Raw genomic sequence first — 12,294 nt, forward strand, 5'->3', positions numbered from 1 at the left:
GCTCACATGGATGAGCAGCATGGAGTCTTAGTCAGAGGGCCAGATGAGTCTCAGTAATTCTTCCATGAATCTAGGCTCCAGGCAAGCAGCGGATCTCCTGAGACAACAAGTTAGGCTTGCAAATTGATGCCTCCATTGCCCCACAGAAGGAAGTCTTCAAACATCACCACACATCACTTTCTCTTGGTGGCAGGGGTCTCAATCCTCCCAGCCTTAGGCACACCTGGCCTGCCCTCTTCCACCAACAGAATGTGCTGCTGCTCCTCCTCCTCCTCTTGCTAGGGCTCCAGATTTGTTCTCCAGGCAAAGCATTGCAGGTAGAAATAAAGACTTCTGCTTGCTGACAGAGGTCATAAGCTTCTAGCTTTCACCTTCCTGGGAGTCCACATCCTCTTTATTCTCTAATTCTGCCTGTGGCAGTCCTTCCTCTGTATTCCTAGAGATTCTCCTCCAACACTGAATCAATGAAATCCTCATGGCGGAGGATGCATTAGAGCAGGGGCAGGCAATTATTTTGGGCAGAGGTCCGCTTACTGAGTTTTGGCAAGCCATTGAGGGCCACATGAGAGGCAGTTCAGGCAGATTAATATTAATTTTCTAAAATTTTTAGAGGCCCTGCGGGCCGGATAGAATGACCCGGCAGGCCACATCTGGCCCCCAGGCCACATTTTGCCCACCCCATTATTAGAGCCTCACCACCAGAAGGCACCAGTCATATTACAGGCACTCCCTCACCTGGCTATCACTGGAAAAAGCCTGCAAGCATCAGTTCACCACAGTGCCAAACCAGGAAGCCTCAACAATGAGCGTTCCTGCCTGAACAGACATTTCACAGGTTCAAGCAGAGGAAGAGCTGGCAGCAGCAGTGACTTTAGCATTGTGACATCCATTTCTCTGGGCCACTGATACATGTGATGCATGGGAGCTTTTAATTAGTGCAACTCACTAATTAAAGGTACTGGGAGTTGTGTTGGAAGCACATGTAAAAATGCCCTATATAAAACTTGGTGATAAATACCATAGGATCTTTAGGGTGGATTTTCAACCAAAGCCAATGTTTATTGTGCATAGACAACAGGAAATAGACCCACAGCGCTTCTTTATTCTACGACACTCTCATATCTTAATTGTATCACCTAAACATTTGTGTATGTGTTTTTGTACACAAACTATACATATTTGGGCAGGATCCCAGTTTAATGTTTCAACCAAAGAACAAACCCTCAAGCAATGCATCTTCAGTCAGTATTTATGTAACTTTAAAAGTACTATTTCAGAATCAACAGCACCATATCTGATATCATTTAGGTGTTCCATGGAGGGATCCCATTATATTTTCATTTCTTCTTGTCCTTGCTTAGCTTGTGAAAGCGGAGAAGAGTGTAGCAAATGGTGACTGCAGATGATAACTATATAGATACTTAGTTGTGGAATATGTCTCTTGGCAGTACTCAGAGTACAACAGTTTTATAATCCATCATATTTGCTGGGGAAATACACTTTAAATAAGTCATGCCTTCTGACTGTAAGCAGGGAGTTTTAGTAAGGGAGAGACCATAGGGGTGTTAAGTATCTAACTGGCGATGGATGAGTGCTAAAGCAATCATACAGTGCCTTGCATGCTTAGAGTTGTCTGTGCATTTTTTCTACAATGAATACTTTGAAGAGAGCATTAAAAACAGCCCAGCTGCTATGCTGAGAAGCTTTGGAAGAGATCAATCTTCATTTGATCATTCAAGATCTAAAAATATTACTTAGAGAAAACTCCCTTGCTGGTGTGACTTCCATTGACACTGCTTATAGATGTCAGAGGTTAAAACTAGATGAACAAAAGTATAAATAGCCAGAGCTTGCTTAAGGCAGGCTATTCAAGTGAAAATAGAACTAAAGACTCTAAAAGATGGAAAAGACAAACTAGGTTATGCAATCCTTTTCCTTGCCAAACACAGATTGTCCTTTACTACATATCTGTGCTGGATACTTTTAAAGTACACCAAAGAATTTCATTTTTACCACTTTCCTACGAAGTTTATTCTGGTGGATTTTACAGTCAAATTAAATTTCTCCTTTCTAAATTTCATCTTATTTCTTGTGTTCCCCCTTATATCATATTAAGAACTTCCTCTCCCTAATTGGAGCCTTTTCAGATGTTTCTACAGTGATCACATCCACATCTTTTGCTAGACAAGCTATACATCTTTAACTTGTTTTAATCTTTCTTCATAAGCCAGTCCTTACTCTTCCCAGACATCCCTTTGGCTTGTCTTTATACTTCTGAACCAAGTCACTACTGCTTTAGCTTCCATGGAAACACAACAGAATTAATTTGGTCCAAGCTTCCTGATGGGTTTTCACTGAAAAGGAATAAAAAGGATTATTACCTTCCTATCACATGACATAAGCTGACTTTAGATGTAGCCCAAGATTTTATCGAGACCTTTTGCTTCCATAGTGCACTCCAAACTCCTGTCCAAATTGTTATTATTCCTGCTCCTCAGATTTCTCTCTGTCTATATATTTTTTTTGGATAAAAGCTGAACTCTATAGTCCAGCTGTTGTTTTTCTTTTGACTCTTATCTTTTCAAAATAAGATGCAGTTTCTTTGTCATAAAATAGCTGATTTTACCCAGAAAATGGGAAGGGCAACTAAGAAGGGTTAATGCCAAGGCATTTAAGGGAGATACTGATTCACTACATTTTCCTGGCAGCTTTAATTAGCAGGTCCCTATCAGAAGATAAAGCTGTTTTCCACAGAAGAACACTCATGGAAGGGACATTGACACCTGGTGTTGGCTTCTTCCCTGGCTGCTGCTTCCCTTATGTATAAGAGAAGCAAAAATTGAGTGAACATGGTTATAAATCAAAACTAAGGGATTTTAACCATTGCATGGGGTCCACCCCTCAAGAGTAGCCTGTTCGCTATAGTGTCTGACTATTCATTGGACAATTTGAAGAAAAAAAAAAAACACCTTGCTTAAATAGGAAAAGAGTGAACCTGGGTCTACTACCATTTCCCCTTTTTCCTACAGATGATGTGTATAGAAGAAGAATACTCTGGTTTGTGTTTGTGTTTAAAGGGATGTTGAAGAATATTCTTATAACCATAAGAATACAAAAAAGGTCTCAGTCTGTGAAAATTGCAAAATATTTTTAGAAAACATATTTATTTCTTAAATTAGATGCATTAAAATATAGATGTAGCAGATCAAAGGGGCCTGGGTGGTGGGATCTGCCTCTGGTGACCTCTGGGTCTTGGATCTCTCCCTTTTACTCTCCTGCCATACCTTTGATGGTACTTTAAGGGGAAAAATTAGGAGTTTGAAGACTGTCCAAATCCAAAGGTCTTGATGGTTTGGCATACTCGTCCAGCCAATGTCTCTGTTCACCTTGAGTCCTATAAGCTATCCATGGCCTCTGACCTTTGCTCTAGTCATGCATATGCCTCGCAGGTATCAACAATTGAACACTTCAGTGGGCCTTCAACTCCAGTTTCTTTCTCCTGTCCCTGTCAAGAATATCATTTTCTAATCTGTCTCTGCCCCTCTTGATACTATGGGCCCTTGCCTTTTATCTCACTCCTCCAGGCCCCAGGTCTCACTTCTTTGGGCGATGGGCCCCTGAACCTGATTCTCACCTCTCCTGGGCCATAGTTGTGACCCTCATGGGCTTCAGGCTCCAGTTCTTGCCCCTCTAGGGCAATGCTGGGCTCTCTGGCCCCTGTCTCTGCCCCTATACGACTCTCGGCCCTCTAGCACAGTCAGTGACTTGAGTGGGGCCCCTGACAGGGCTTAAGTCAGTCACATTCCCCTTGGGCACTAATGGGACCTTCAAATCTCCCCTTTTGAGTCCCAAACTAATCCACCAGAGCACGTCATAACAGAAAAGTTGAGCCCCCTGACTATAACCAAAACCAGCCCTCCTGGCTGCATAAGAAAGTCCACCTCACAGGTAACTCACAGTTCTTTATTAGTAACCCACCTGGCATAAAGTCTCCAGCAGTCTTTCATCCTTGATGTAGCACAGGACCAATTTCATGGCAGCATAATAGTTAGGATTCCTCGGGCATTCTCTCAACCACAGCCATCACAGAGGAGCTCTTTCTTTGGCCACCTGCAGAGACAGACTGTCTCCTAGGCTCAAGACCTGGACTTATATAAGGCCTAGATCCCACCCCTCCAGGTCTTGTGATCTCCCAACCACCACAACTGCCTTTCTTTAGGCTAACTAGTTGGACTTCAGAGCTGCTTCCAATTGCAGGTAATAGGAATTAAATGCTGTGCTATTGCTGTGGTGCAGCTAACCTTGCAGTAGATAGACTGCTGTCCTCACCCTTCTCTGCCCTATCAGACTATGGCAGTGCTATGATCTCAGAAATAAGCACCTCTCCAGCCTACTATATCCAGGCATTCTGTCTTTCTACTCCTTAGCGAGCTGCCTGGTCCACCTGAACTCTTCCCCACTGCTACCTCCTTCTCTATAATAACAGGGAGTCCCTGGTTTCCTGCTATAGTAGGTATGAGAATAAAAAGGAATTAGCTCCTTTTTACTGGATCTAGAAAAATCTGTTTCTTTAGGGTTTATTGAAATCAATAGTATTCTACTGTAACCCTGCATGCACCCTAGTAAATGCCTCCCTCCCCTTCAATTGGAGGGGATGGGTGGCCAGGCAGGAGCAGGCTGTGAGAGAGGTCTGCTGTGTGGGCCAGCCCGGCCCTCCAATCCTCTACAGAGTCAGGCCAGGACAGCTTAACTATTTAAAGGTTTATTAGTACACAGGTAACAATATTTTCAGATTTATAAGAGAGTGTTGGGAAATATATACAATATCCACATCACCCAAATAACATTATGCTCTATAATCAAAGGGACAAGGGACCACTACCTCAAAAGAGCATGGGTCCCCACACAGGTAAGCAGTTGTCTGCAACAGGTAAGTAAAACAAAGGCAGATAAACAACAGGTATCAACAGGTAAGTTCAGACAAGAACAGCAAGTAAATACAGGTAAACCTCAGATAGATGATATAACCCAGGTCACATTAAAGGATAATAATATATAAATAACTATTTACAAAATATGAGGTGCAAGTCCCCCCTCCTTCCAGGTACGGAGACCACTGGGCATTCCCCTAGGGTGCCAAACCCTGGCACTGCTCCTGGGGGAGTAACCCATTCCCCGGGTACTCATGGATCCAGGGAGCAGGCTGGAGGGACTCCTGGAGCCATGGCTGCCTTGTCAGGGCCACTCAGGGCCTTGCCTTTTGTCCTCCGTTGGGGTTTGGGCCACCTTGTGTGGGTCTCGAAACCCAGGCCCCGCTGGACCTCTGCCATACCACACTGGTGTGTCCTGGGTGCCTGGCTTTATGCCAGGTCAGGGTTGCAAATGCAAGCAGCTTGGCGCTGCTCCCAGGGTATGGCCATGCATTGCTGCATGCACTGAGTCCTTCGCTGCACACCAAGGGTAGCAGACCCAAGCTGCCACATATTGCTACCAGGGTCTGGTGGCTCCATGCGCTACTATGTGCACCAAGTGTCCAGAGACCCAAGCTTCCTCCTGCAGCTCCCAGGGTCTGTCCCATACACCACTCTGTGCACTGGCTGGGGCTGTAGCTGAAACCACTCACTGCTCTGGTTCCACTGAGGGAATCTTCCAGGGCTCTTCTGGACTACAGCTTCTACCTGCTGGGCAGCTCTCCCCAGCTCTTCTTAGCCCCTGCCAGCTCCTCTGTCCCTCAACACATCTGCTGTGTGCTGGGCACACAGCTCCTTTTACTTATTCCAGAGGCTCCACCTCCAAAAGCTTGCCAGACCTGCAGAACGCAGGCTTCAATCAGATCCAGGAGGCTCTTTGCCCTCTAACTCTGTGTAAGGAGTAGGGCCAGCCTTGCCCAGCCCCTCCCTGATTGGTAGAGGGGCTCCACCAGTTGCAATGAAGATTTTCTGAGCCTGTTCAAGCCAGGTTGAATTGGTAAGTCCGCCACACTATTGTCTATATCAACAACACTTACTTTGGTAAGTCTTGAGACTTCAAGACACCTATAGGAGAGTAGATGGATTCTATATATAATCCCCAATATTGCAAAGAAAAACCATAGCACCACAATGAATAGAAAAAATATTTTTAATTAAAGCTATTGAACTTAGGCCTCTGGTCCTCTGCACCTCAAACTAAGCATAGCATAGCCTAACATCACCTCAGATTGTCCTTGAATTCTCATGGTCAAGTATTTCCAGAAGAGACTACAGATTGTACTATACAGTCTTCTTCCTAGATTCTCCGAAAATGATCTGCTATGATGTAACAATCTTTAATACCGATTGGCGGGAGGGCACAGGAAACACATAGGAAGCAGAAAGAATATAGCTCAGTGGTTAGAACAAGAGTAAAATGTGCAGAAGTAGACTAACAAATGATTCTATATACCTGTCTGGGATAGTTTAGGAACAGTATACCCTACAGTTATACAGGAGGGTTGGACTAGGTGACTTCTGAGGTCCCTTCCAACTTTATGATTCTATGATTAGGAAAAATATCTTTAAAACCCAGAAACTGTACCAATTAGAACAAGAAATTACCATGGAGCATAAGTATGCTGTCCCATGATGTCCTTTTCAGAGTCATTTTACAGGCCATAAGTATACTACAAGTAGTAAAATCTGAACTTTTTGACTGGTGGAAACTGGTATCTAAATTTATATCACAGATGACAGACGATGTAGAAAAGGCTGAAGTACTCCATGCCATTTTCACCTCAGTCTTCACAGGCAAGGTCAGCTCTCAGACTATTGCACCCGGCATCAGAGTTTGGGGAGGAGGTGAGCAGCCAACAGGGTTGAAAGAACAGGTTAGGGACTATTTAGAAAAGCTGGGCATATACAAGTCCATGGGCCTGGATGGGATGCACACAGGGGCGCTGTGGGAGTTGGCTGATGTAATTGCAGAGCTGCTGGTCATCATCTTTGAAAACTCATGATGGAAAGTCAGTTTAAATGAATATGCCTTCCTAATTAGTTACAAAAAACCCACATGATTATTTTATGCTGGTGATTAACTTTGCCATAGTATATTTAAGAGTCCAAAAATGGCAAGCAATATGCTAGATACTGAAAGGAGATTTTACTGAAAGACTTTCTCAAATAATTGATTGAATTTCACTCCACCTTCCTTCTAACTGACTTTGTCATACCCTGAGGCCATCCACTGAGGCATCAGCAGAAAAGATGAGAAGCTGCCTATAATCTGAGTTAGTGAAAACCACAAGCATTTGGAAACAGCCAACTTTAAATCTGTCAAAGCCCTCTAGCAGTGAGGAACCCATCCTACAGATAGGAATTTAATATTTAAGAATCAATTCGGCCATTTTTCTAAAAGGCTTTTCTTTCTGGGTCCCAGGAGCTACGTACACAAAGGCTGCCAGAGCTTCAAATGAAGTGTTTATAGACATTGAAATGGGACAGAGATGGATCTGATTTACAGCACTTGTGACTGAAGTGCCCCCAGAGTTTTCTCAAATAGGCGATAAAATAGCTCTCCTCATTATAATCTACTGTAAAATGTATTTTCATGGATGGCATTTCCCAGACAACAAAGGTGGCTTGTCCTTGCAGGCACTGAGCTTTGTTATTAGCTAAGGTTTTAGTAAATTGAAAGCATGCCCAGGGCTTGCTTGCTTTCTTTCTTTTAATCTATGATATTTCCAAGATGCCTGTTATCTGGGTGTGTAAGTATAGGTCTAGATTGCAGTAAGCAATTTCTCTCGCTCAATGCAGAGGAACTGCTGGCTGTTCAACTATGAGAAGCATCCAGTTTTATATATATATATATATATAAATATATATAAATATATATATATATATCCCGCCTCAAAATCTAACTTTAAAATTATAATGTTAGAATATGTGGACCCCCAAATTCAGTATTTCCACATGAAACTGACTTTTAACAAGGATACATTTCAAGTGTTAAACCCAGTTTGTTCCATTCAAATTCTCAGTCTGATGAGGAGATAAATGGTGGAAGTCCACTATTAAGATACTGAACCTTTAAACTCGATGCTGCTAATTCAAATCTACAGGCAGAAAGTCAAGGTCATCCTAAGGACATTTGGCATCTTATGTGAAAAATATCCAATTCTCTCATTTCAATATCTATTTGTCAGATACCCCTTTTTTGTAAATCTACCATTATAGCTGATGTTAATGAATGCTCTGTTAGAAATCTCTAGGGATACACAGGACTAAATAGGAACAAAATCTAAATTGCTCTTCCATTACTAAATGTGTCCCATTAGAGCAGGGTGAATGTGAACATGGGCCAGCAGAAGAAATTCACTTCAGTTATAACTCTTCTTTTACTATAGGAATTTGCTCTCTAGAGATGTCAGTGCAGTAACTTTCACAAGCATTATAAGAAAGATGGTCCAGTAGCTAGGGCACTTGCCTAGTGCTCAAGAGACCTGACCTTAATTCCTTTTTCTATCATTGATTTCCAGTGTGACCTTGGGCACCTAGTCTCTTTGTGCTTTAGTTTCTTAGTTGTAAATGGGGTTAATAGCTCTTCCTGTTCTCTCAGGAGTGTTGTCAGATGCTCAAATACAGCAATAATTGGGCCACATGAGTACCTGTGCTAGATTGGTTGTATTAACAACTCTTTTTTTCCCTATTAAAACAAAAGTAGCAGTTCAAGTTTAAGCCCTGATGGCTCTGTTCTTTTCTTGATTAGGAATTCATATTTCCCATCAATGTTATGTCTAGGATAAAAGAGGCTAATGTTCTGCCCCATCTTTTTGTCATGGGCATTAAAAAAAACTGGATGTAAAGTTCATTGACCTCAACAGTGACTTGCTAAATACATGAATAAAACAGAATGTTCTTTAGACTCTGAATTTTAATGGATGAATCCAATCATTTCCTTAATATCTGTGCACAATCTATAATAATAATAGGCTTATCCTGTCTGTCCAGAGCACTCTGGTTGCCTTGACAGCCAATCACAATGCCTTCTGAGACAACAAATCAAAGTCCTGCAGACAGACAGAATAAGTATGTTATTATTGTAGATCCTGAGGCATTTAAAAAAGATATGCAGGCAACTCAGAGGTAGAATGAAGCACCAGCCCCCTCCCCCCCCTCCCCCCCCCCCCTCCCCATGGAGCGGGCAGGCTCTGCAGAAAAAAAACAAAAACAGAAAAGGGGGGCCCAGCCCTTTTTTTCTCCGGAACCTGCCCTCTTCTTCCAAAGCAGGTGGGTGCTGCCCGGGGGTGCTGGTGCTTATGAGGGAAGCACCAGGGTCCCCTGTAGCTCAGGGGCTGCATGACCTGCTGGCAGATCACTTTCCTGCAGGAGCTGCATGCAGGCTCCAGGAGAGAAAAAAAAGATCAGGCCCCTTGTCACTTTATTTTTTCCTTCAGCAGAGCCTGTCTATGCAAGCTGCTGCCAGGCTGTGCAGCCCCTGACCTGGGGGAGGAAAGGGTGGAGGGTGCTTCCCTCCATAGCACCAGTGCCCCTGGGGACTGCCAAGATGGGGTGCTAGCTGTGTGAGTGCAGCCCCAGCTTGCAGGTAGCACCTGCCAGATCCAATGGTGTATGGGGCACTGGAAGCCTGGGAGTGCTGGGTGAAGCTCAGGCTTAGTGTGCTTCTGGTGCCCCATTCACTGTCCCTGCCACCTTCCTGCCACCTGGGACTGCCTGGGAATGGACTTGGAAAGGGAAGGCAGCAGGAGAGTCTGAATCTGAAGTTCCCTGGATCTGACCCCCGCCCTGGGGGAGAAGAGTCTGCCCTCCCTGGAGGAGGTGGGGCAGTGTGGGGGAGGATGGCTGGGTGTGCTGGTAGGCAAAGAAGGTAGCGGGCATGGTGAATGGGGCACTGGAATCCTGCCACGCCTGAGCTTCCCTGAGCATGCCTGAGCTTCCAGCACCCAATGCATCATCCCCTGTCTTCTCTGGATAGGGCCTTTGTACAATTATTCAGTCAAAGGATAACTAAAATTCCTGTATTTAAAGAAATACTTTTTCAATAAAAAATTAATCGCAAATGTTTTGTGGGTTTTAATTAGTAAAGAAATAAAAGTTGAATCTTTGGGCTTGTTTCAACACATTATGATGCTGAGGGCCTTTTAAACCCAACCATTTTAAAATGTATTAGAATTTCACTTTTTTTCTTGGCCAAAATTCTTTGAAAATTTTAGGATGTTTATTTTTAAAATAACAATAAAATCATGATTGTTCCTTCTTGCTCTCTTTTGCTGGTATCATGAAAAATGCAGTCTGAAGTAATGATTATATTAAGGAAGATTATAAATAGCCATTTACGTGAAAAATTGATCATGAATAAAACTATAGTTTTTAACACCCAGTGTGTTTCAGTGTGAAAATGTATCTAAGCATTCAGAAGTAGGCATCCCTGCTCCAGTGTCCAGTATATTTGCCTTTCTTCTTGTATGTGGGACACAGCAGGCTGAAATTCTTCCCTCCAGCTTATAGCCTTTGAGAATGTTTCATAGAACTTACATTGCCCTATTACAACTTAGGGTTTTCTTTTTGAGCTTTTTATTTTTGGGGGTCAGACACGATGATCTATTGAGGTCCCTTCTGACCCTAACATCTAGCATCTATGATTTTCTGGGGTTTCATTTAAAAATTGCTGAATATCCATGTCTGTGTAGCTGCATCAACATTATCATTATCATTATCATCTTTAATTAGTATATAATTATAGATGAAGAGGAAATGTTACAGCTGGTAAAATACAAAGCAAAAAACTATAGCATCACATGAAGTCCTGTGCCTGAAGATTTTACTTTAAAAAGATATTAGTACACTAGGTACTATGCACATCCCCTATTTCAAATCCCATGTTTCTCTTTCAAATATTTTCAGTGGCTTCTACTCCTCTTCTCCATTTAGCTAAAGTTTTGCATCACTTTCAACAAACTACGTAGCCTGAACTCCACTTGAACATTGACCTTCATTTCTTCTTCATGCTTCTTTATCATTCATATTATTTAAGTGTCTAGAAATCCTGGTCAGGGATGATGACCTCACTGAACTAGGTGCTTTATAAAAACAAAATCGCCTCTTCTCCCAAAAGCTTACAATAGAAATATGAGACAACCGAAAACAGAGAGCAGGGATGCAAAGAAATAATAGGACATCATTGGTCAGTCTTGTAGGCAATGATCACAGTACGTGAATGGCTGCTGTCAGTTTTGCTAAGCTTCAGGGTAAAAGAGAGTTTTAAGGAGGACTTGAAGGAAGATTTTGAGGTAGTTTTACAGGAACTCCTCCTAAACATGAAGGGAACACTGATGGAAGCACTAATATCATCGTCTGAAAACTTAAACAGAATGAAATCCTCACTGCCTGATCGAAGTCATCAAACTGATCACGAGCGAGACATAATATGATGGGGATAAGCCATGGAAAGCCTTGAAAGGGAAAACAAGGAGATTACCAGCATACTTGATCCATTAGAGAAAGGGGAGCTGGTGAAGGGATGCAAAGAAATGAATATGGTCAAAGCAGTGGACTCAGACAGCTGGTGTTGACAACACATGATCTGCCAGCAGCTTTGGGGATCTCAGCACAATCCCACCACATCTGCAGAGGATGGGCCCCCTGGGTCCTATTGTCTGCCATGTTCATTTTTGTTCTCACTGCTGCATCAGAGGAAGCATCCCCAGAGTCCCAGCATCTATCTTTTTCTATCTATTACCTTCCCAGCACTTGCTGATTGCTGGGGGTGCAGGGATGCAGACCTCAGCAGAAACAGGGTTGCAAGCAGCAGCCTGCAGTGGAAAAAGGTTGCCAACCTCTGGGCTAGGAAAGTGTAATAAGGGCAGAGCTTGACCCAATCACAAAATAAGGACAATTACTTCTGTGAAGCTGCAGGGCAACAGGTGCCACCTGCAGAAAGTTTGGGTCAGTGCTCTGGCCCCCAGCTAGGGTAATCAGGTTAGCCAATCCCCTGTGACCACAGGCAAAAGGCCTGGCCATTTCCAGCCATGAAGCAGGTGTGCCATGGCAGTAGAGGTTATGCAGACCTGCTTGCTTTGTGTACTCCCCTGCATTAAGACTCTCTAATGCATGAAGCAAAGCTGTCTGCTCTCTGATTAGGCTGATGAGAGAGCCTTAATACAGGGACAGCATATGCATGTGGCACAGCTCTTCCTAGGCTGGCTGTTCCACTGGCACACAGGACATTTTCACCTGGAAGCAGCAAAACCTAGATAAGAAGCACTGAGGTAAAATGTGGTGGTGTATTAAGTTTAGTTAAGGGGTGGGGTGAATAGAAATA

The sequence above is a fragment of the Alligator mississippiensis genome, chromosome 2 (genome assembly GCF_030867095.1).
Source record: "Alligator mississippiensis isolate rAllMis1 chromosome 2, rAllMis1, whole genome shotgun sequence".
Classification (NCBI taxonomy): domain Eukaryota; kingdom Metazoa; phylum Chordata; order Crocodylia; family Alligatoridae; genus Alligator; species Alligator mississippiensis.